Source organism: Phoca vitulina, unplaced genomic scaffold, assembly GCF_004348235.1.
Source record: "Phoca vitulina isolate PV1807 unplaced genomic scaffold, GSC_HSeal_1.0 scaffold20, whole genome shotgun sequence".
Taxonomy (NCBI): domain Eukaryota; kingdom Metazoa; phylum Chordata; class Mammalia; order Carnivora; family Phocidae; genus Phoca; species Phoca vitulina.
The window spans coordinates 15,125,225-15,148,277 of record NW_022589723.1 but is presented as its reverse complement, the minus strand read 5'-3'; the positions used below and the strand labels follow the sequence as shown (position 1 = coordinate 15,148,277).

The following is a 23,053-nucleotide window of genomic DNA, read 5'->3' as shown; positions in this document are numbered from 1 at the left end:
ATAATGAGGTATTTGCCTGAATAAAACACTGGAAACTCCTCTTGTAGGGTGAGGAAAGAAATCCTCTTTTAAGTGTCAGTGAGGGACAGACAAACGAACCATCATTTTTAATGTGTGTTCCCAGCATTTTTCTGCAGTGTTTTTCTACATCATAGGATTTAAAAAATTGAATTTCTACTTTAGAAAAATATTTAAAATATATATTAATCATTTAGGGTCTATTAAAGCATCACAAATACTATTTGTATTAGTCAGGTCAGACTAACGATGATGTGTTAATAAACAGCCCCCAAATTTCAGCACCTTAATACAGAAAGTCAAGTTTTTATTTACCCTGCGTATCTAATATGGTAGGAGGCTTTCCTCTTTAGAGTCACTTTGAGATCAAAATGCTGGAACACTTAGCCTCCTTAAGGGGATGAGATAATGCTTCACTGAGCATTGGTTTCTTACTGCCTAAACCTGAAAGTGACTCATACCACTTACCTTAATAGCCCTTGGGCCAAAGCTAATCATATCACCCCTACAAAACTGAAAGAATCCTAGGAATATGAGAAATATTTGGTGACTAGTTTTCTTTTCCATACCATCTTTTTGTTTATTTTTAAGGAAATGAAAACACAATAACATGACTTGAAGATAGGGTCTTAGTGACCCAAAGTATGATTCTTCTTTAAAATGTATATAGAAGTAAAATAAATAAATAAATAAATAAATAAATAAATAAATAAATATATATATATATAAATAAAGAATAAATAAAATGTGTACAGAAGTCAGTGAAAAACATTTTAAAAAAACTTTCTCAATTCTTAATAAAAGTAAGACAAAAGGATCAAATTATTCTGGTCAGTAGTGTTTCTACCTAGAAAGAGCCCCATATGAATCTTGCCTCTCTCAAGAGCCAGACCAGAGCATTCTGAGAGTCTAGCAGACAGCAGGCTCAGAACCTCCCTTACTTAAAGTGCTCACAAAGAAATTAATCTGGTCCAACCATGTAGGGAACCACAGCCTTAGACTTGCCATAAGCAGTTCATTGTTTCTCATCAGGGTCTTTGAGCATGTATATTACAGGACACAAGGCATATATGGAAAACAGTTTCTACCATTCCATGAAGACAAATTTTATCATGGAAGATGGAGACAGAGTGGAAGGAGACCATAATCAATGTGGCAAAGAGTTTGAAGGATTATGGATCAAAGATAGGGACTGATGGTTCACAAACCAGGCTGCTTCTACCGCAGCAACCTCACGGTTTAGAATATTTCCTTCTTCATTTGGGAAAATGGTCTTTTCAAGTATGACTTTCCAAGAAAAGCCCACCTTCCCCACCACCTAATGCAAACCACAAAGTCTCTGAAGAATAAGGCAAAGTATAAAAAGGGACTGAAACTTGAACTGATTTCCAACATGGTTTAGTTTAAATTCTGGTCATTCTCCACTAATTTACAATCCGGTGATTTTCTTTTTTTTTAACATTTATTATCTTCCTTTGGGATCAAGATAAAGCTGTTCAAGAACTGTGGTCTCTGTCTCTGTCTCTCTGTCTCTGTCTGTCTCTTTCTGTGTGTGTGTGTCTATGTGTGTGTGTGTGTTTCTGATAACCAGCTGTGTTTAGTCCCTCTTAAAGGTCAAAGGAGGGCCCCTTTTTCTTCCCATCTGGCATATTTCTTACAAAGAACACACTGATATAAACACACATATTCCTCTTGTGCACCAGGTCTTGCCCTTGGATTGATTCCGGGTTAGTCAATGGGCCCTCACATATGATTCAGAGGGAGCTATGCCATGTGGGACCACACATTACCTATTTATAAAATGGATTCTATATTCCAGACACTATTTATGTGCTGTGTAGGCTATAAAGTGGACCAAACACAGACTCAACTCATGAAGTAGCTTTAGTCCAAAAGTTTATCACCTGTATTTAGTTAATCTTCCTGAAAACTGAGGAAAACAAAGTTATATTTATACATCACTGCTCATGGAGGCAATAAAATAAGGAAAACAGCAGAAAATTATCAGGATGGCATGTAGCAAGAACAGGGACAGAGGGATGGAAGATAGAAGAAGGAAAATATATCTGCTTTGACCCAGTTTATTCCTTTAGACCCAGGACCCTGTTCCCTCTGCTTCAGTCCCACTTCACAGTCAGCCTGTAAGAGTATTTCAATGTGAATGATCTAGAATGCAGCCATTTCAACAGGAGTAAACACTTATTCCTAAACTGCTTCCTCTAAACTTTCTTATTTTTGTCAATCTTCTCAATATTCATCACCAGACTTGAAACTACAGTTATGGTGTTTTCCCCCTTCTCCTTCAGCTCCCAAACATAGTTAGTCTGCCCAATTTTATCACACATCAATTCTCATTTTCTATTATCAATGCCACCATCATAACTGAGGCTTCATCTTTCCGTACCCAGATTGTCATCATTGTTTCATACTTGGCTTTCTCACTTTTATTGAGCCAACTCTACACCATCATTTATGATTTTAGCGGACTTTGTTGGGATGTTGGAGTCTATTGAGATAATGAAAACTTATGTTCCTGCTAAAAATCTTAACATTCAGAATTTTGATGTAATTACTGAATGCCTATCTCATAGCTTGCATTTTCAAAAGCATAAGGAATCTGTAGACAGAATGCAACTGTCACAGGGCAAAGGTTTTCTTTCTCTTAATCTTTTCCACAGCTTCTAATTGAATTGATTTTGACATCTAAGCCATATTTTACGTTTACCCTATTATGTTTTGAAAAGAGACTAAGAGCTATCCAAGGATTCCAAACTTGTGATGTGTGAATCAGGCATCTCCCATACTCCACACCTTCAGTGAGTTCTTTGCCTAATTAATTTTTAACCTTAAAGAAAATTCAGTCCCAGAATGTGTGATCCATGAAACACTGAATTGTAATGTTTGACAGAAAAAGATTCTGGCAAAATAAAGTAAAAGATACATTAAATGCAGCCAATTTTTATTAAAATCTAAACCCTAGTGTTTTGAGGCAAAACCATTATTTATTTAGCTGGAGAAGTTGACTAGTTAATGAAAAGCCACTGAAGTCTCCATTGTTGCTCTTATTGCTGTTATTCTGCATGACAAGCTGTTGTTTAAAAGACACATTTTATAAAGGTAAGGTATTTGGATATATGCCTACGAATCAAGAAATGTAAAACCTTTTATTAATGTTCTAATAATGCAAGTAACTCAAGGGCCTGATGCAAACTTGCATTTGCACTGTCCACAAAAAAGAGTTCAGCAAAAGATTATAAAAGATTAAGAGTATAATTACACGAGAAGTGATAATATCTAAAATACTGAAGCACAAGTAGCATTTATCACAATTGGTAATTATAGATTACAGTTTATTAATAGCTTATAAATAGTGATTTACCACGGTAATCTTAGTATGTAGCCCACTGTCCAGTATAAAAGCTCAGAAAATTTTTGTGGAACGAATCAATTCTTTTGAGTCCCTTACAAACACTCAAAAGATCCACTCACAAGTAATAGGTGAATCTCTTTACCCACTCTTTAAAAATAGCTCATTAAGTTTTTGACAATCACTGATGGCCCAGTTTATTTTAGGGTTTTAAAAATAATTTTTCACATCTTAAAAATTCACACTTCTCACTAAAGCAAAAAGCACTTTCATTTGATCATTCAGATTTTTAGTTTTTCTAAGCTGAATTGTTTTAACTTGGAAAACACAGTAGTTCTCCCAAGAGATGCCCAGACCAGCTCATAATTTGGAGTGGTTAGTTTTAGAGCTGCTTGTTCATCTCAAGTGTGGTCACATGATCTTTTCAGCATATTTGCCTATCATGCTTCCTCTCAGACAAAGCCTAGTCATTTCACCTTTTATTTTTTTGGCTGATTACTTACTAACTCACTGTGTATTTATATACATATATATGTATTTTATTTTTATTTTATGTAATTCATTGTATTATATATGTATATACTGAGAAAAAGGGGGAGATGAATTAGAAAACCGTCAACTTTCAATAAGAAAAATTTTCCCACCTTCTAACAGTCATCGACCTAAACATAAACTGCTCTGTATTTTTCCTATTGATTCATATTTACAAGCCATATTTATTCAGGGTAATACTTTAACCCTCTCTTCTTATCTCTATATTGTAAAAATAGAGGATGTAAGAATCAAATCTATATACTTTTGTAGAGTGGACATTGGCTATTCTGCCATTTGTTTTCTTTTTTTTTTTTTTTTTTTTTTAAATTTTATTTTTATTTTTTTTTAGATTTTATTTATTTATTTGAGAGAGAGAGAGAGCACAAGAGGGGGGAGCGGGAGAGGGAGAAGCAGACTCCCTGCTGAGCAGGGAGCCCGACGCGGGACTCGATCCCGGGCTCCAGGATCATGACCTGAGCCGAAGGCAGTTGCTTAACCAACTGAGCCACCCAGGCACCCTGCCATTTGTTTTCAATGAGGGCATTAACAGGTCGGAAATTGCTCTTGGCTCTTTGGGATTCATTAATGATTTTCATGAACACCCCATTCTCCTCTTAAAGAAGAAACATCTTTTAGGGCTCAGTGGTCTCATGCATTGCTTGATGCACTGGAACATCACCCTTGTCGAGCCATGTATCATTGCTGGTGGTTGGGGTGGATATTTAAAAGAATGAAAAGGAGTCATTATGACTTTTAACACATTTCAAGGTTGTCTCAATGAATGCAAAGTCTTGTGCATACACAGGATATTTATAAAATAAATAAGAGGTTTATTTATAATTATTATCCTTATTTCAACAGAAACACTAAGACATCCATTAGTCACATAAGACGTCTTGATGTCAGAGGCATTTTTGACTATACTGTATCTGAAATCTAAACTGTTCATTTCTTTTGTGCATGTGAATCAACAAGGGACATTGAAAACATCACACAGAAAGTATTTTTGTGGGTGCCTTTGGAATTGGGGTCAGCATGATTCACTCACATCCACATGCTGGACCTTTAGGGGCAATGACAAAACTGTCCCTGCTGTCCATAGCTCCATCCATCCAACTAGCAAGATGTGGTTAGTGGGCAATCTGGGATCACTGTGGCAGGATATGCTTGCTGAACAATGGGAAGAGGAGCAGAGAGAGAATTGTTCTTGTAATGAGGACATAGAGCAAGGAGTAGAGATTTAGATTCAGAATAATTTAGGCTCTATGCAATGTTAGAAAGGGAGAGGGATCATGTTTCAACTGGTGTTATGTCAAAATTGTGCTTCGAAATGTTAGTTGGATTCTAAAATATAAGATTTTAGTTTATTATTTTTTATTAAATTTAATTTAATATAATATGAATACCCAACTATATGGCAAAAGCCTCAGAAATCAGTTTTTGAAGAGGAGGCTCAAGACTCACATTACAAATTGCCTTACATGTAAATAGCCAGCCATCCTTCAAAGGAAAGCCTAGCATGAGGTAGTGGAAAAAAGTGATGACCAAACCTCATAGCCACAGGTACCTTTTCATACTAGAAAGTTACTATTGCCAGGTGTTCACAACATGAACCTGACAAGTTTCATTGTGTTTTTCAAGAAAAAAAAAGTAAATATTTGGTTCAACCACGATGAGGAAAAATCATATTTTGAGACCCAAACAGAGTCTAATCCACCTAGAGGTTACTGGTTTTTTAATAGTTGTAGAAATGACCACCATCTGTTATCCAGAGGACCGGCCTGAGTGATTTGCTTCATGAAAGGACTCAGTGGCTAGGGGTCCTGACCGGCAGAGCTTTGTCGGGCCTGACATGTGCTTCCAGGCAAAAGTGCTTGCTTCTGCTATTCAGCCCCCTACCCTCACCCCATCCAAGAGGCTACATTGCTAACATGGCAGAGAGATGAGAAAGAGTGAAGAAGGGTGGTAGCAGTTGATATGGTAGTCTCATGCATTTCTTTCTATCTCAAAAATTTTGCATTTTTATAGACAGCAAATAGAATGTGTACATAAGTTTCAGAAAGTATGTAGCTGTCTTCCTATCTTACCAATGTTCATCTGGACTTTGAGACGCTACCTTGGGTCTGTGGGGAACTGGGGTGGGAACAGAGGCAGGGGGAGTACATTATAACCCTGAGAGGAAACATATGTTCCTTCTTTTCCAGCATTTTACATGTTTTCTTCCTGTCTCTCTGCTCTGCCTTAGTACCTCCAGGCAGAGACACATGGGTTTGACCTGCTACGAGGGAGACCCAGCTCACATTATCCTGTCTCTGTCCCATTGTTTCTGCCTCATTAAAAACCATACGTATTTTATATTGGAAGAGGCACAATTAACTTGCTTTTCCCAAACCAGCCCCTAGTCTGATGAAATGCCAAAGAAATAAAAATACTTCCTGGATGATCACAGACAATAAGCAAAAAAACGCGTACCAAGAAAGTGATAGTTTGCAGTAATTGTGCAAGTAAAAATGGGCCCCCAGGCAAAGTGGGAATACTCCCCTCCTCTTTTGCTGTAAGTTCCCATGCTAGAAAAAAGGAATTCTCTTTTTTTTTCCCTCTCTATATCAGAGGAAATGGTTTGGTCTATGAAGGAGACTTTTTGGAGAATGATGTAAAGTAGGAAAGGAAGAATAAGGATTTAATGCTAAAACCAAAAAGTATCTGGCACACTGCACTTTTCTTACTCTCCCTCACTCTAACAAAGTCTGACACCTCAGCTACTCATGTAAATGGTCGCTAAATCAGGTTGGAAAGCTCACCACAGGAGCCTCTCACTTGCAGATATAGTGGTATGGGCCCCTTATAATGATGGGCTCCAAACCAACATAAAAGATACTTTGGCTGTGTTATATTATTTAAAGGTGCAAAAAAGTGAGAAAACTTTCCGTGGATGCCTGCTCAATTACACTAGGTAAGACCAGAACTTTCTAATCACTGGGAAGGTCAACTGATGTGGTCACAAAAATCTGAGAGCTTTAAAACTCCCTGGGACAAGAACAGACACTTTTTTTTTTTTTTTTTTTAAGAAAAATCCTCTTAAAAACACCCTTGAACCATTTTAGTTATTGACGGACTTTGTCAGGACAGAGCATGGTGGCCTTGGCCAGACAATATGACAAAAGTTGATTCAGAAGGGTACCATCTGCCCTACTGTATTCCTTTCCTGGCAGGTGTTTCCTGTAGAGCCAAGTGCTTATGGTCAACGTACAACTTTGTAAGTATTCTACTGCCTTACCAAGAAATATGCAGTATGGTAACAGCACAGTATACTTCCCTTTTTTCCTCCTTCCTTTTCTCCCTCCCTCCTTCCCTCCATTCCTTCCTTTCTCCCTCCCTCCCACTCTTGTCTATTCATGCAACTATATAACACATCTGTATTGAGTATCTGAGTATCTACAATATACAATGTACATAAATACCAAGTGATGGGAAAACAAAAATCATGGCACACATCTTATCCATTTTTAAGGACCAGTTTGAGCCCAAATCCACACTTGAAGACTCTTCTACCTCCCTATTCTTAGAACCCTTTTGCTCTTGTAAGTCAAGTGTGCAGTTGTAACTGGAAATACTTTGGTCTCCTGCAAATCCTGTACTGATTGATTTCTATTTACACCATGTGTTCATATTAGCTTCACAGTAAGGTTGTAAGATTTTTTATTAACATGCACACATCATGCTATTCATTTTATCTCTCATGGTCCTGGACCCATTATATTAAATAATATGTACTAAGTAAGTTCTAAGTGCCTGATTTATAGGTACTTTGACTCTATTGTAATATGGCAGGTAGATAGGCCATTTTACACCTAAATTCACCTATTTATTATGATATTAATAATGCTCAGCTTCTCTCTTTTTCTATATTTTTTTAGGCTAAGTCTCTTATGTAACCTGAAAAAAATATCTGAATCGTGGACCTCCTCTGGGGAGCTAATGATTTCAAAGTAATTTGTCTGAAAGCAATTATTCAATTACCCTATTCCATATATCCCATTCCATTTTTCTTTTTCCCTAGGAAGAATATACTATTTCACTTAGTCTCCTCAAAGAGGGATGGGAGGGGCGCCTGGGTGGCTCAGTCGGTTAAGCGTCTGCCTTCGGCTCGGGTCATGATCCCAGGGTCCTGGGATCGAGCCCCGCATCGGGCTCCCTGCTCAGTGGGAAGCCTGTTTCTCCCTCTCCCACTCCCCCTGCTTGTGTTCCCTCTCTCGCTGTGTCTCTCTCTGTCAAATAAATAAAATCTTTAAAAAAAAAAAAAAAAAAGAGGGATGGGAAGAAAGTTTAGTAAATCAGAAAGGGCTCCAGTATGATAAGTAAGAGTTTTTCACTACTTCTGAGACACAGCTCCTAGAGTTATTATGATTATTATTACTAACTATATTATATATTATATAATTAATAATACTACCATTAATGAGAGCACCACCTCTTTTAGAATCTGTATCCAATAGCCCCCTCAGGGTTAGAGATGATATCACTATTCCCATTTCCCAGCAGGCTTAAATGATATCCCTAAGCCCATATATTTAGCAAAGAGCAGACAATAATCTAACATAGGTTTCCTGATATTACATTCAGCTTCCTTTCCCATGTGTATATTATCCTCTTTTTAAAATAAATGTATTTATGGTAAGTAAAGGATAATATCATCGAGCCCAATGTTTTCCAAAGTGTTTTCTACAGAATCGTAATTTATAAAATGTGGTAGAAAAAAGAGGGATCCAATAAGTTTGGGAAATGCTAGGTTTAAAAACTGTTAAGCTTCAGTATTTCTCAGAGCATCTACCCTGCTGTTATGCACCGCGATTCAACACGAGCCTGCAGCATCTCCCAGACTCATTAGACTGTGGAGCATGTAGCACACAGCATGTATGTGTTCAGAGTTTCTCAAACTTATGTGAGCAATGGCTCATTACAGTGATCAACAACTCCTGAGATTTGTGTCCCAGGACACATACTTGGGGCAATACTGATCTCTACCAATGCCTCTTTTCTCCCTATTAAAGTGTTTCACTATCATGTCTTTAAATTAAAGGAAATGATGCTATCACTGAATATGGATCTTACTTCAATAAGATCACAAAAGAAAATGCAAATATGTCTTACTACACCCTACTGGCATTTGAAATTGCATTTGGTACCTGACTTACTAGTTTCTTTTTACTACAGTTTAGCCTGTATAAAGAAGAATGTGATTTCTACCATTTAAACCCTATCTGCAAAATGATCTTTATATCTTTTTAACTGAAAACATTCTCTTTGGATTTATGACTTGCATCTGGCAGAGAAAAACTATGTAATTTATACAATTCATTACAACAGTAGTAACAAGAATAAGAGTCACAGCAGCCCTTAGGATCTTACAGAACAAATCTGAAACTAGTCCTTGCTAATGTTAGGCTTTCACTTGGGGAAAAAATATTTGGTATTATATGTGTGTGTGAAAGACAGGATTTGAGTTTCTATACCCTATAGGAAGTACACATCAGGGATGTGCTTTTATATGTTAAAAAGTGTTAATAAAAGACCAAAATCTATCTTTAAATATTTCCTTCTGTATTCCCATGCCTTTTAACTAGAAACCCTTGGGAAGAAAAATTTTACCAGCAATGATCCCCAGGCCCTATCTTTCTCTCTATAAAGACCACATCCTCATGTGCCCCACATGATAGGATCAGTATGGAGTTGGTTCAATTAATCCAAATATTTCCATGCAGGATACTGATTATCAAAACTGAATCCACTGTGTGTTTTCCTCTGCATCAGAAGTTCTGCAGGTTCTTGTGATAAAATGGCCAATCATTAGACAAAAATAAATAAAACAGAAAAAAAATAACAATTAAAACTCTTGCACTAAGCTATCTCAGGTGCTAGGTGAGTATGTTTATATTCCTGGAATTGGGGATCATAGCAAAAAAATGAAGAAAGGCTTTCAAGGGATAAGACAAGTAGGCAAAGCAACATTTATTAGTATATAATAGCATAAATGCAAGTTTCTTATAGGTTCTTTCCCCCAGTTATTATGGAACACCTGCCATTAGCCATATACATACAAAAATCTCCAGCAGAGAATGATTAAAAGTAATTAGAACAGGTGTTTATTGGGCTGGGAAATTAGAAGGGAGAATTTAGATTATTCATTGAAGAGAAGCCCTCAAAGTGTCCTTGGATCCTGTGAAAACTTGGAAGTGGAAGGAATGTCTCTTTACTATGCAAGTCCAGTGAAACAAATTCCTGTTGCTTTCAGGGAGAAAGTAAGGGATATCAAAGCACAACACACCAGTACTATTCCAAAGGGTAAAAGAGCTAAACCACGGAATAAGGAATTAGTGTTAATTAGCCTCCGTTAGCCCATTAGCCTTGTAGGCCAATATGGAGGTTAAAGATAGAATTCATACATCTTATTCAGATTTGCTCTGCCTATATCATATAACAACATTACCAATTTTCCAAAGCATGAGAAGGTTTAACATTGACCAATATTGTTGTGGGGTATCTCTTATATACAAAGTGTTTTTAGAAACTGGTGCCTATATATAATAAGTTAGCTTACAGTGATCTTTTTACTTAGAAAGTAAAAATAAAGAGGGATTAGCACTTCATCCCGACCTCTTCTAACATTTATTCATTCCTTATATCATGGTTTATAGTCTCCTCTCTCTCCTATTCAAATGAGAGCTCCTTGTCAGTAGGATCCATCTCTGATTTTCATTTCAGGTTTCTTAAGCTCTACTACTTGCTTTGCCCCAAGAAGTATTCAGTACATGGTCAGTGAATTAGTGGATGAAGAAATAAATTTAAAAATAAATAAATTGAAGACAGAGATAGTGTCTCAGACATTTACTCTGAACATATTTTCCAACTAATTATAAAACTGATAGACTCTAATTTAATCTAGACTTAAAGTAGATAAAAATTTTATTCCATTAAAATTGTTTTATTTCATCATAAGTGATCTATAGAAGCAATTGAAAGCACAATGCATTTTTTTAATTTTCAACACAAATTTCCTTTTCTTCCTATTACTTAGAATATATGCAATATTTTAAAGCTCCATATATGTTCTAATTTCTTCTCTTTATATTTCCATGATACACATCTATTTTTGATTCCCAGCAGGAATTAGAGGTTTTGGCAAATAGCACTCTTCTCTCTAGACATGGAATGTTTTAAACGCACTTTCCTAGATAGTACAGTTATTCTCTAAACAAATAACATTGAGCAACATCACAATTTAATAATACTCTCTATGCTGTGTGCCGTTTGCTGCTTCAAATGTTGTTTCCCTCTCTAGGCTTTCACTGATTTTCTGCTTAAAATTTAGTAAAGCTGCAAAATTCTATGAATAGCAGAATCATTCTATGAGCTTGTTTTGTTATATTAGAAACAAGTGGAGACTGTGAGTTCCTTGCCTGTCAATTACAAACAACTTTTGCCTGGCCCCAATGGTTGGTGTTATTTTAAAATGATTTTAGTATTATTTAGTATTCAAAGCAATAAAAGCACTTGCAAACAGTAATGTCAAACACCAGTCATTTTTAGACAACTCCCACCCCCTATGCACACACAAATACTTGTTCCTGGCAAAGCAAGACTGTGAAAGAACAGAATTAGAGCTTGGTGCTGGATCCTTTAAGTCTGGGGAAAAATCCATACTCTAATTCAATTACTGCAGTGGTGAATATTTCATATGCATCAAGACACACTATAGACTATCAAAAACAGGAAATATAATTTCTCACTTTAGGAAAAAAAATTGATTCCTTTATCCTGTGGATTTGTACTTGCTGTTTTTCTTTAGTCTGTCATCTAAGGGTTTAATTATAGTATATGTTTGATGAAGAGTACAAGTTTCATTAGACAACGTCCCAGGTGAGCTAGCAAGTATGTTATTAGATATGCTTTGACTAAGAAAGCAAGGAAGCAGATTTAGAATGATTGTAAGCATTCAAATAATTCTTATAACAAGAAAGGCTAATTTTGAGTGATGTTTCTTGTTTTTTTTAGAATGCCTAAGAGAAGGTGATGGTAAAGATTATTTATCAATGCAGTAAGTTTGAGGTCTAGGCCCCAAGGCAGCTCTGTGTTTTTTAAATACACAAACACACTTACAAGAACCTCCATCTTTGGTCTCCTGCAAAGCAGGCGCTGCTCGGGTGGTTCACTTTTATCTGAGAGTTCTATCACCGAAAGCCAAAGTTAAATGTTCCCCAAGCATAAGAGGTGTGACCCATAATTCTATAATGTGCGGTACAACACACACATCACAGTGACTCAGAGTCAATCAGAAGGAACAGGAACTCCATTTAGAGCACTTATTTTAGCAAAAGGCCAATCCTCACCTTTCATTTATATGTCTTTGTTAAAGGCTCTTTTAGCCCAAGGGTCTTTTCTTCTCTCTCTTACCAATTTCCTTTGAGTGTTGGCCTTCCGTTTCAACTGAGTTATTTTGATGATAATGTTTCCTTTAAGATGATTATTTGTTTAAAGTTCAGGGTAATAAAAGTAACTTAACCCACTAAAAATATTCTGGGGAGCAGAACAACATTTTAGGATGTTAATTGCTCATGTTACCAGTCATCCATGAAACATATGCTGAAAATGCTCTTAAAGGTTCCAAATGTCTCCTGCAGCTATAAATCTTTTACAGGTACAATTATGTGGGAACAGAAATAAGAAAAAGTGCATTCAACATCTGGAGTCAGATGGTTTACTGAAGTAAAATTACAAAATTAAATTTAAATGAACTTAATTAAAAAGAGGAGGGGGATCAAATTTAATATGGACATTCATCATGTCCTCATTGAAGTTTCTTCTAGCACCAGAAAAATACAATAGTCTGAATACAAAAGTTGGATAAAGCCTCTAATGGAGTGTGAAAAGGTGACCAAAGAGACACGGTCAGGCAGAATATATTCTCTTTTTCTTCCTGCTATGTTAACGACATGGAATACCCAATTGTTTTGAAAAGACAATATCAATCAAGAAACTGAGCTTGGAAACTTAGCTGTTTCAACATCTCTTCTGTTTAGAGTTTCACTATACATATTTCGTCACTTAAGGATGGCAATTACCAGGTTCAGTTTTTAATTCAATGAAGCATGATTGAATACTCTAACAATATGCAGCAAAAACAAACAAACAAAAAAAACCACCAAACAGGAAAGTGTTCACTTCAAATCACCTGCCCCTTTAGTTCTCATTCTCTAAAACAATAATATTAACAAAACAGATGAGCATGGGGGAAGGGACGGGAAAAAAAGGGAGAGAGGAGGCAAACCACAAGAGACTGTTAACTATAGAGAACAAACCAACCAAGGGTTGATGGAGGGAGGTGGGTGGGGGATAGGCTAAATGGGTGATGGGCATTAAGGAGGGGACTTGTGATGAGTACTGGATGTTGTATGTAAGTGATGAATCACTAAATTCCACACCTGAAACCAGTTTTACCATATAAGTTAACTAACTAGAATTTAAATAAAAACTTGAAATAAAAAGAAAAAAATCATGATCATCATCAAAATATTGACCCCCTTTAATACTGTGGTACTGAGTTCTTATTGCTCATTGATCAGCTTCTGTCTTCCTAGTTCTTAAACATCCTCAAACACTCTTCTTAATTTTATGCTATGCTTATATGCTGAGGGATACATGTTAAGAAATGAAATTATATATCATAAAATTACTTATCTACAGTTATATGAAAAGAACATTTTATTTTATTAAATTGATTGACAGATTCTCAAAAGACAGCCAATGTTATTTGGCAGGTCTTTGCTCCCTGGTGGTTCTACATATGATGGACATTGCTAGAAGTTTGGTTTATGAAAACTTTATACCATCAGCTGATACTCAGATTCCAGTCATGTCATCTTTCCCTTCTTTTCCATAAATATTTAGTTTTCTCATACTTAGCCTTAGCATATTTCCTTTAGATCCTCCTTATCTAAACGAGAGACTCCTAACACCTCCCCTTCCCATCTAATATGGCACACACTGACTGGTCAAGTGGAAAGCAAAGGCAAAAAATGCTTAAGCAGAAAAAAGGAGTAAACAGTGGAGGAGGCCAGACAAACATAAAACAGGAAAGCTAACCAAATACCTGAGGCTGAAACCAAGGAGTACATGATGAATGCATATTTATTGAGCACATACTATTTATAACAGTGTGTTGAACACTTTCAAATACAGTAGAGCAGTTCACACAGCAACCCTATGATAAGAGAACAGAGAATAATAACACTTATATAACTTCCTCAACATTGGACAGCTGGTAAGTAGCAAAGCCAGAATTCAAATATCAGCCCTTTGATGCCACATCCCATGCTCTTACCTCTATCACATTGCCTCAGACTCTGCAGCTCCTGGGAACCATATTAAGGGAGATTGAGTATAACAAGAAGATTGAATCTTATCTTACAGCAGGGATAGAGAAATAACCAGTGGTACAGGTGAGAATGAATAATGAATAATTTTAACTGTTAAGAAAAGTTCATTCATCTAAATCATGTGTTCTTCATTGTCTCACAGCATTTGCTTCCCATAAAAAGTACAAAAATATTACATTTTTAAATTTTTGCAGTATCTCTACATTGTAGGAAAAGACGAGAAATAGCAATTTTATAATTCATAATAATCCCAAAGGTACTGATGGTCTGTGTCACTAACTGTGACCCCATTCTATTCATAATCTATTCCATATGTATGTATTTTATTTTTTTCAGAGAACTGAATACCTGCTCCTAAGGTCATAAACAGAAAACAGCTTAATTTTCAGAGATATTGGGCCTGAAGCATTAGATTTAATTACAACTTGAGTGACTGGCCAGCTATAGTGCCTCTAAAAACTTTATGATTCCCTCCCCAAAAATGTTGATTTTAGAAGTGTCTTAAATGGTAAAAGGAAAAGTTAAGAGTCATTTATGATTCTGCTAAAGTTCTCAAGTCTATTCTGCAAAGACAGAAAGTCAGGACAAAGGAAGAGGTCACTAGAACTTGCAAAACACGTATCTTCACTCAGTTCAGAGCACATGACATTGAAGATGAGCAAAACTGTGGGGTAACCAGTATTTTAGAGGATGCACAAAATGAGAAAATGTAGTACTTCTAAAGAAAATGGGAGAACACAGTCATGTTGACCGTTATTCATTCACTCATTGTATCAAGGAATGGAACAGACCAGGGGAAGAAAATGGGGAGGGGAGGAACAGTTTATAAGTAGGTTGGTGGGAAAAAAATCACAAAAGGAAGTCATTAAAGTTTAACAATGAATTCCACAGTTATGTCTGTATCTGATGTGCCAAATAGTGAGTGCAACGTTCTGCTGGTAAAGGAATTTAAGGGGATTCTTCTGATTAAAGTTGAACCACTGGGTTCTATAATGACAGAACTCAGAGGAAGCCAGCCCATTCAGTGTAAGACTACCTCATTGACGACGACTGTTTGGCTCAAGTCAAGAGAGTATCTGTGTGTCCTGAGTCATACCACTCTTCTGAAGGACAACTGTCTCCTCAGCAACAGTCAAAGTGGGAACCTCAGAACTCTTCATGCTCTTGGAAAGGTCTGCCTTACCACCTTTGAATCTTACACTCAACACTCTCCTTGCCCCAAACACTTACAGTGTCACCACAATCTGTGAGAGCAGCAGGACAGCTATCATCAGGCCTCTGCACATCAGTCTCTGTCATCTCTTGTCCTTTCTTCTCTAACACCCATAGGATTTTGTTCACTACTTGTTCTGACCCTGGCCCCATACCTCTTGAAACCCTTTCCCTGACATTAGATCAATTACCCGATAAGTCCACTTATTCTCAACTTCCTTTGGAAACTTCCCTTTCACTTTTTGCACTAGTTGAAACCTGGCTCTCCTCCACAACACTGATTCCCCTAAAGCCCTTCCAAGAGGTAGCTTTTCCTCTCATAGAGCCCTATAACCAAGGAGGCTGAAAGTATGTTAGGTGTCCTCCTTGCTCTTCATTACTGCACCCAAAACTTTCTCTCTTCTTCAGCTATGAAATTCCAGCTTTCATTTCCACATCATCAGGCTATACCACCCTTCACCCCTGCTGGTGTTTCTTCTACCATTCTCCAGTTTTTTCCCCTCTGAAATTTTTAGTGCCTGGTTCATGATCACTCCTAATACTACTCCTATTTAATTTTTTTACATTTCCATATCCAATATGATGATCCTTCCCATATCCTATCCTCTCAGTTCCAAGATTTCATCAGCCATCCTTCCTAACCCCCTCACTTACACAGTCTCACCTTTGACCTTGTTGTTAGCTGTAACTGCAGCCCCTAAAAAAATCTCCATTTCAAATATTCCTTTCTCTGATCATGACCACTTATCTTTCCTGTTCACGCCCTTTAACATCTCAAATCCTACAATTCTGCAACACCACCAGGACCTAAAATCCACTCTCTTAGTATCCCTGGGTTTTCTCCCCCATGATATCTTCTCCTGTCTCCTTGCTAAGGAGATCATCATTATAACCATACCTAACTCCTTTTTTGCTTTGGTGAACTTTCCTGGTGAAATCATAATCCTTATTAAAGTCAATCAGACAACCACTCAGTGCCTACACTCATGCATTCTGATATGCCTGATGTTTGGTAGATAATCAAATGAGAACGTCCACACACTCTCACTATCACATCTGTGCCTATCCTTAACTCTCCAATTACTGTGGATAAGTGCCCCATGCTCTTAGTCAAGGTCAGCCTCTCCACTTAGGCACAAAACCTTATCCTGCCCTCTTACTAGAATTATTGCAGCATGCTCCTAAGTGATCTCCCCACTTATACCTTGCCTGCCCACTCCATGTGTCTCCTTCTATCATCCACTCTCAACATGGCAGCCAGATCCTCAGAAAAGTGTAAGTCAGATAATCATGCCACTCCTCTATCCAAAACCTCCAAAGTCTTCCCATCTCACTAAGTAAGAGCCAAGTCTTTCATGGTACCAGCTCCCTACATGATCTGGTTCCACACTGTCTCTCAGACCTCATCTCCTACTATCTCTCCCTCTTTCACTCCAACTTCAATGACTTCCTTGCTCTTTTAAAAATATGCCAGGCACCCTTTTGTCTCAAAGCCTTTGTACTCACTGTTCTCACTGCTTAGAAAACTCTAGATATCAGCATAGCTTGCTTCCTCACTTCCTTCACATCTTGCTTCAAAAGGTCTCAAAAGTTCTATCTAGAAAAGCTCTCCTAGGTCACTCTATAATTCAACACCTGTCCCACCCTGCCCTCAACACCTCTATTTTTTCTCTCTGGCACCCATATATATATAAAATACATGTGGGTATATAAAATATGTAAATGCTACATCTTTTAAATTTGTATCTTGCTCAGTGCTCATCTTTTCCACTAGAAGGTAATCCATGGAGGCAAGGGTTTTTATCTGTTGGGTTTACTTCAGTATCCCCAGTACAATGCCTAGAAAGACCTAGTTGGTGATCAATAATTATTTGTTCAATGAAGGAATCAACAAATAAATGGGTATATGAATAACTAGCAAAAGAGAAAACAGAAAGTTATAATGTTTTTCACATGGAAAATTAATATTTAGAGATGGTTATTTTGCTATGAAATCTTCTGTGTATGAAGTCAGGATTTTGGGGGGATCCTAAGATACAACAGTTGTCACAGTGGTGCAGTGACAATATAACAATACAGCTCATTGAGCAACACAAAAACACCAAGATTAAAGTAAATCCTTGAACAATTCTAAAATTATGATGTTTAATCTTAGCAGTAACTGTCACTCCTTGAGGAAAGAGTTATTTGGTAGATCTTGCCCTTTCTGTTTAACCTGCAAAAGTTTCACTTTTGATGATGTGTACTTCCTACTTTCTCAGAAATTCTCTCTCATACACACACACACACACACACACACACACACACAAGCAGATAAAGTCTAAAAGCTGACACACATGACCTAGGGGTAGGATGTCAGAACATATCTTTTTGCCTAATACTAGGATGTAATCATAGTATGCCTACACAATTTATGTTTCTCAGCTCCCCTTGCCCTCAACACTCCCAAACAAGCAGAATTTATATTTTTAAGCTTTTAAAATGTTTTCCAGGATCACATTTGTGCCCTTACAATATATTTTTATAATGTATCTTTAGATAGTTAATTAGAATTTTTTGCAGATGGTTGATAAGACACCAGAGAACACATTATTAAAACTATTCCTCCCCCTTCCCACTCAATTCTGAAGAATCCTCCAGTGATATATAAAGATTATCTTTTATCAGAGGCTCTCAATCTATCCCAATTTCCCATAAGTCACTGTGCTCTAATGACATTTTGTCAGATGCAAAACTTAAAAATAAAAGGAGAAAATTCACTTTTGACTTTATTACACCAAAAATGTCTGAATGATAGATGGAACCATTGCAGATATAGTGGTTGTTTGGTTCCTATTGTTAGTCATGTGTTATTTTGATCAGCTGCAAAGGAATAGTGGGTGACTGGAATTGAAAATACTTGTTTGCTGGAGCTTCCATGAAATGCTAATCAAAGTAGTTGAGATTTTAGAGACCCTACTTGAATTTCTATCAATTTCCATCATTTCATGATCCCATTACTGGGAAGGGTCTTAAGGATTTCTCTTTGCTGATTATATCTCATCTCCATTTTTGCTTTGGGGAGAAGCAGAGGTCAATGATTGAAAAGAGAAATTACCTTTTGAATTGGGAATACTGAAATAATAGTATCCAGATCAGCCAGATCCCAAGAAAATTGTTTCACTGAGTTTTTAGTAGTTTGGTCTGCTGTGATGATTAAAAACTACAATTTTTCAGGCTAATTGGGTCAGTTATAAACACACAGAAATCTGTATGGAGTATCCTGAGATAACATTTCTCATACTTAACTTTATTCCTATCTTAATTCTCTTTGGTTACTCTTCCCGGTTAGTTGCAGAATTTTGTGATCCAAAGAAAATTTAAACTAGATTCTAACATAAGAACAGAATGAACCATACCCAAGCTTGAAGGATCATTAGTTACTATTGTTCTCTTAGTAGAATAAATTAGTAGGAATGAAGGTGGGTTTAACAGTCAGAGAAGGTAAAAATGATGCTACCCTGTAGCTGGAGGTCTTGGGACCAGGGAAGAGGATGACAATGTATGTATGTAAACATCTTCACAATGGTGAACTTTAGATGGTGTTCAAATTTTATCCCTAAAAAAACTAAATGGGTGATACTCTTGGTTGGTATTTCATGTATCAGCCAATTTCTCTCACCCACATCCATTAGGTTAACATTCTTCTCTGGCACTCTGGATAAAAATTTGGACACTATGTTTAACTTCATCCATCATTAATAGTCCTTGATTGCTTCTAACATTACTAGATAAACTGGGAACTCTGGAAGATTTTCTGTAACATGTAATTGTTGGAATTTCCTGTTTATTATCTAGGTGATTTTTCTAATAATTATGGCTTTATTCTTTTTTAATTTAAATTCAATTTTATTAACATATAGTGTATTATTGGTTTCAGAGGTACTTTTGTGATTCATCAGTTGCATATAACACCTAATGCTCATTCCATCAAGTGCCCTCTTAAGGCCCATCACCAGTTACCCCATCCCCCACCCACCTCCCCTCTAGCAACCCTCAGTTTATTTCCTGTAGTTAAGAGTCTCTTATGGTTTGTCTCCCTCTGTTTTCATCTTGTTTTTCCTTCCCTTCCCCTATGTTCATCTGTTTTATTTCTTAAATTCCACATATGAGTGAAATCATATATTTGTCTTTCTCTGACTGACCTGCTTCACTTAACATAATATCCTCTAGTTCCATCCACATCATTGCAAATGGCAAGATTTCATTCTTTTTGATGGTTGAGTAATATTCCATTATATATATACATTGCTACTATAAACATTGGAGTGCATGTGCCCCTTTGAATCACTATGTTTATATCCTTTGGGTAAATACCTAATAGTGCAATTACTGGGCCATAGGGTAGCTCTATTTTTAACTTTTTGAGGAACCTCCATACTATTTTCCAGAGTAGCTGCACCAGTTTGTATTCCCACCAACAGTGTAAGAGGGTTCCCCTTTCTCCACGTCCTCACCAACAGCTGTTGTTTCCTGAATTGTTCATTTTAGCCATTCTGACCTGTATGAGGTGATATCTCATTGTAGTTTTGATTTGTATTTCCTTGATTAATTATGGCTTTTTTCTTAAAGGACGTGTGATTAACAGTTCTTTGCAGGGGCAAAGACTATGGTGTGTTCAAGCAAACTGTGTTTTTTGACCCAAGACACCTCCCCACCCCCAATTCATATTGACTATGTTTGTAATGAAATGGAGTCAGAAAGTAAAGTCAGGGCTATAGGGGTGTATTTGTCTTAGATATCAAACACTTAAAGTAGGATTTATGGAAGCAGAAGGCTGTGGGTCAATATCCAAAAAAAAAAAAAAAAAAAACTGGATTGTAAACAAGTAAAGGAATTTCTGAGGTGTGAAGGAGAGGAGAAAGGAGACTGGGGAGGGATGGAGAGGAAGACAGGGGCAGGAAGATAAGCAGAAACTCTGGTTTAGTAAAAAATATGTATCTGAAAAAAATTAGAGTGAGAGAAGTCTGGGAAAGACTGATTTACCTCAAGAATCAACCCTAGAGACCCTTTCCTCCCCACCCTACTGACAGGGATGTGTTGTAAATATTTTTTCATTCTTACCCATGCTGTCCTTTTGGAGTAATTCCAGGACACTGAAATTTGGGGTCTATGCATCATAACACCAGAGACTGGTTCAGACACGAGTCAGAGGCAGTTATAACAACTGACTTTTGTGGTTAACACAATTTAGAGAGGAAGCAAATATATTAGAGCCCAAAACAACTGTAAGCCTTTGTTCAATGTGAAGGCATCCGTGATGACCTATTAAGATCCTTTTAGACATAATTTTCAAGTCAGACAAGTGCTATTAATAAGGAATCAACTTTCGGGGCGCCTGGGTGGCTCAGTCGTTAAGCGTCTGCCTTCGGCTCAGGTCATGATCCCAGGGTCCTGGGATCGAGCCCCGCGTCAGGCTCCCTGCTCGGCCAGGAGCCTGCTTCTCCCTCTCCCACTCCGCCTGCTTGTGTTCCCTCTCTAGCTGTCTCTCTCTCTGTCAAATAAATAAAATAAAATCTTTAAAAAAAAAAAAAAATAAGGAATCAACTTTCTAGCAATACTAAGTTCTGTATAATGATTTTAAGTTTCTCAAAGTGTTTCCCATTTATTATTTTATCTTTTTATAAATCTACAGAGGAGTACAGTGAGTATTAACCTCATTTTACAGAATAAAACCTAAGGCCCAAGAGTTAAGTGACTAAGATCTCAGAGGCAAAAGAAGGAAAAAACAAACAAACAAAAAACTTCTCTAGCTAAGTCAACTATAATGGCAGGATTAGGATTTCGGTCCACTGATTCTTAAATCATTGCTCTTTCTATTATACCCCTCTGCATCAGTGTCTTCTTTCTCAAACAAGTCTGTCTGGCTGACACAGTGTTCTCACACTGCAAAAGTGGCACAGCATTCAGCACTGCCTGGTTCTCTACAGAGATTAGGAGCTCCAAGTCTCCAAGGGACATACCCCAAGGGACACAAATCAGTTCAGCATGATCTACTGGGTTTTTCTGGTAGACTTTCATTCTGGACAACAGAAAACATAATTTGATATACAGGGCTCGGACAAAACTATGACTTCTGTGGTCCAGAAGTGAGTGACTAGACTGCCTCCATGGAGGTTTATTGTTTCATTAAGGCCAATCACATGCATGTTTCTCCTACTTTTGTTTTTCTGCTCAAACTGCCCAGTCTTGGGGATTTTAAAAAGCCCTGTTCAGTTTAACTCTGGCCCTTCTGATATCTGAGATTTAATGACTTTCATTAGGATGTTATCTTGAATTCCATGTATATATGAGAAACCATGACTTATGTATGGGAGTTAGAACTTGGTGGTAGTTCCTAGAAAGCACATCTAAATCATGAAATAAAACATTAAACTCAAATGCAAAGTAATTTAATTTTAAAAGGAATGTGGTATTCAGATAAAAGAAACCATAATAGTACATTCATTTACTTATATGTATGAAAGTGTGAAGTTGTACCGTCATTTTCAGGTATCAGTTTTAAGTAATGCATCTTCCAGGCTATTTAATAATCATCCTTCCATTGTTCCATAAATAGATTATGTGAATACAAGCTGTTAAACTAAAAGTTACCGCAATAATATAACTGAATAAAACAGCAGGGCAATTTGAGAGGAATATACTCAGAAGACTAAATTTGAATACTGAATTGCCAAAATATATCCTTTGAAAATTCACGGATATAAGGTCATCTGTGGTATACAAAAAATGGACAAATAAGTTGGTTAAGTCACATTGTGTTCAATGTATTATGGACCTGCTATAAGGCCACATGAAAATGGAGACCAAAACATATGTGGAAAATATACTAAAATGGTAGCCATCAGAGAACTAAAAATGTGGAATATAGTCTCACCCTATGAAGATCTGGCTCACCTTTAAGTTGGTAAAGAATGGGTATTTCTAAATTTAACCTTTTCAGTTCAACAGTTCAGAGTCCAAAGAATATACCTGGGGCAGAGATGATCTTGTCTGACTCCAGTTAACCACAACATGATACATTTTCTACTTTATATTTGAAATGTATCTAGACACTTTGTTCTATTCCATAAAATATGGAAAGTGTAAATAATACTTTATTCACTACTATATTTGGTCTCAGATCTAAGAGTGTGTGTGTGCACACATATATGTAAATACACGCACAGAGTGGGAGACTTCTCTTTTCAAAACAATCTTCTAATAGCACAATTTGCTATCCATCTGCCAACATCTTCATCATTATGACTCTCTTTTTAAGAAACATCATATGGTTGTGCCTCTGATGTCAACAAGCATCCAGTATATCACCACACCATCAGGCATTCTTCATTTTTATGCAATCACCTAATTGACTACAGATTTGATTCTTTTAGAAACCCAATCTCTGGACCCATACTGAGTCTATGACTGCCCCCTAAGGTGTTAAAAACAGAATCACCTCCCCTTT

The 23,053-nt window shown here is 36.9% G+C and overlaps 1 protein-coding gene across 1 annotated transcript in view; it reads right to left on the bottom strand.

Annotated features, from left to right (window-relative positions):
- The window catches only part of SEMA6D (semaphorin 6D), a 593,940-nt gene that overhangs the window by 358,162 nt on the left and 212,725 nt on the right, over positions 1-23,053 (bottom strand). The window lies entirely within an intron of this gene.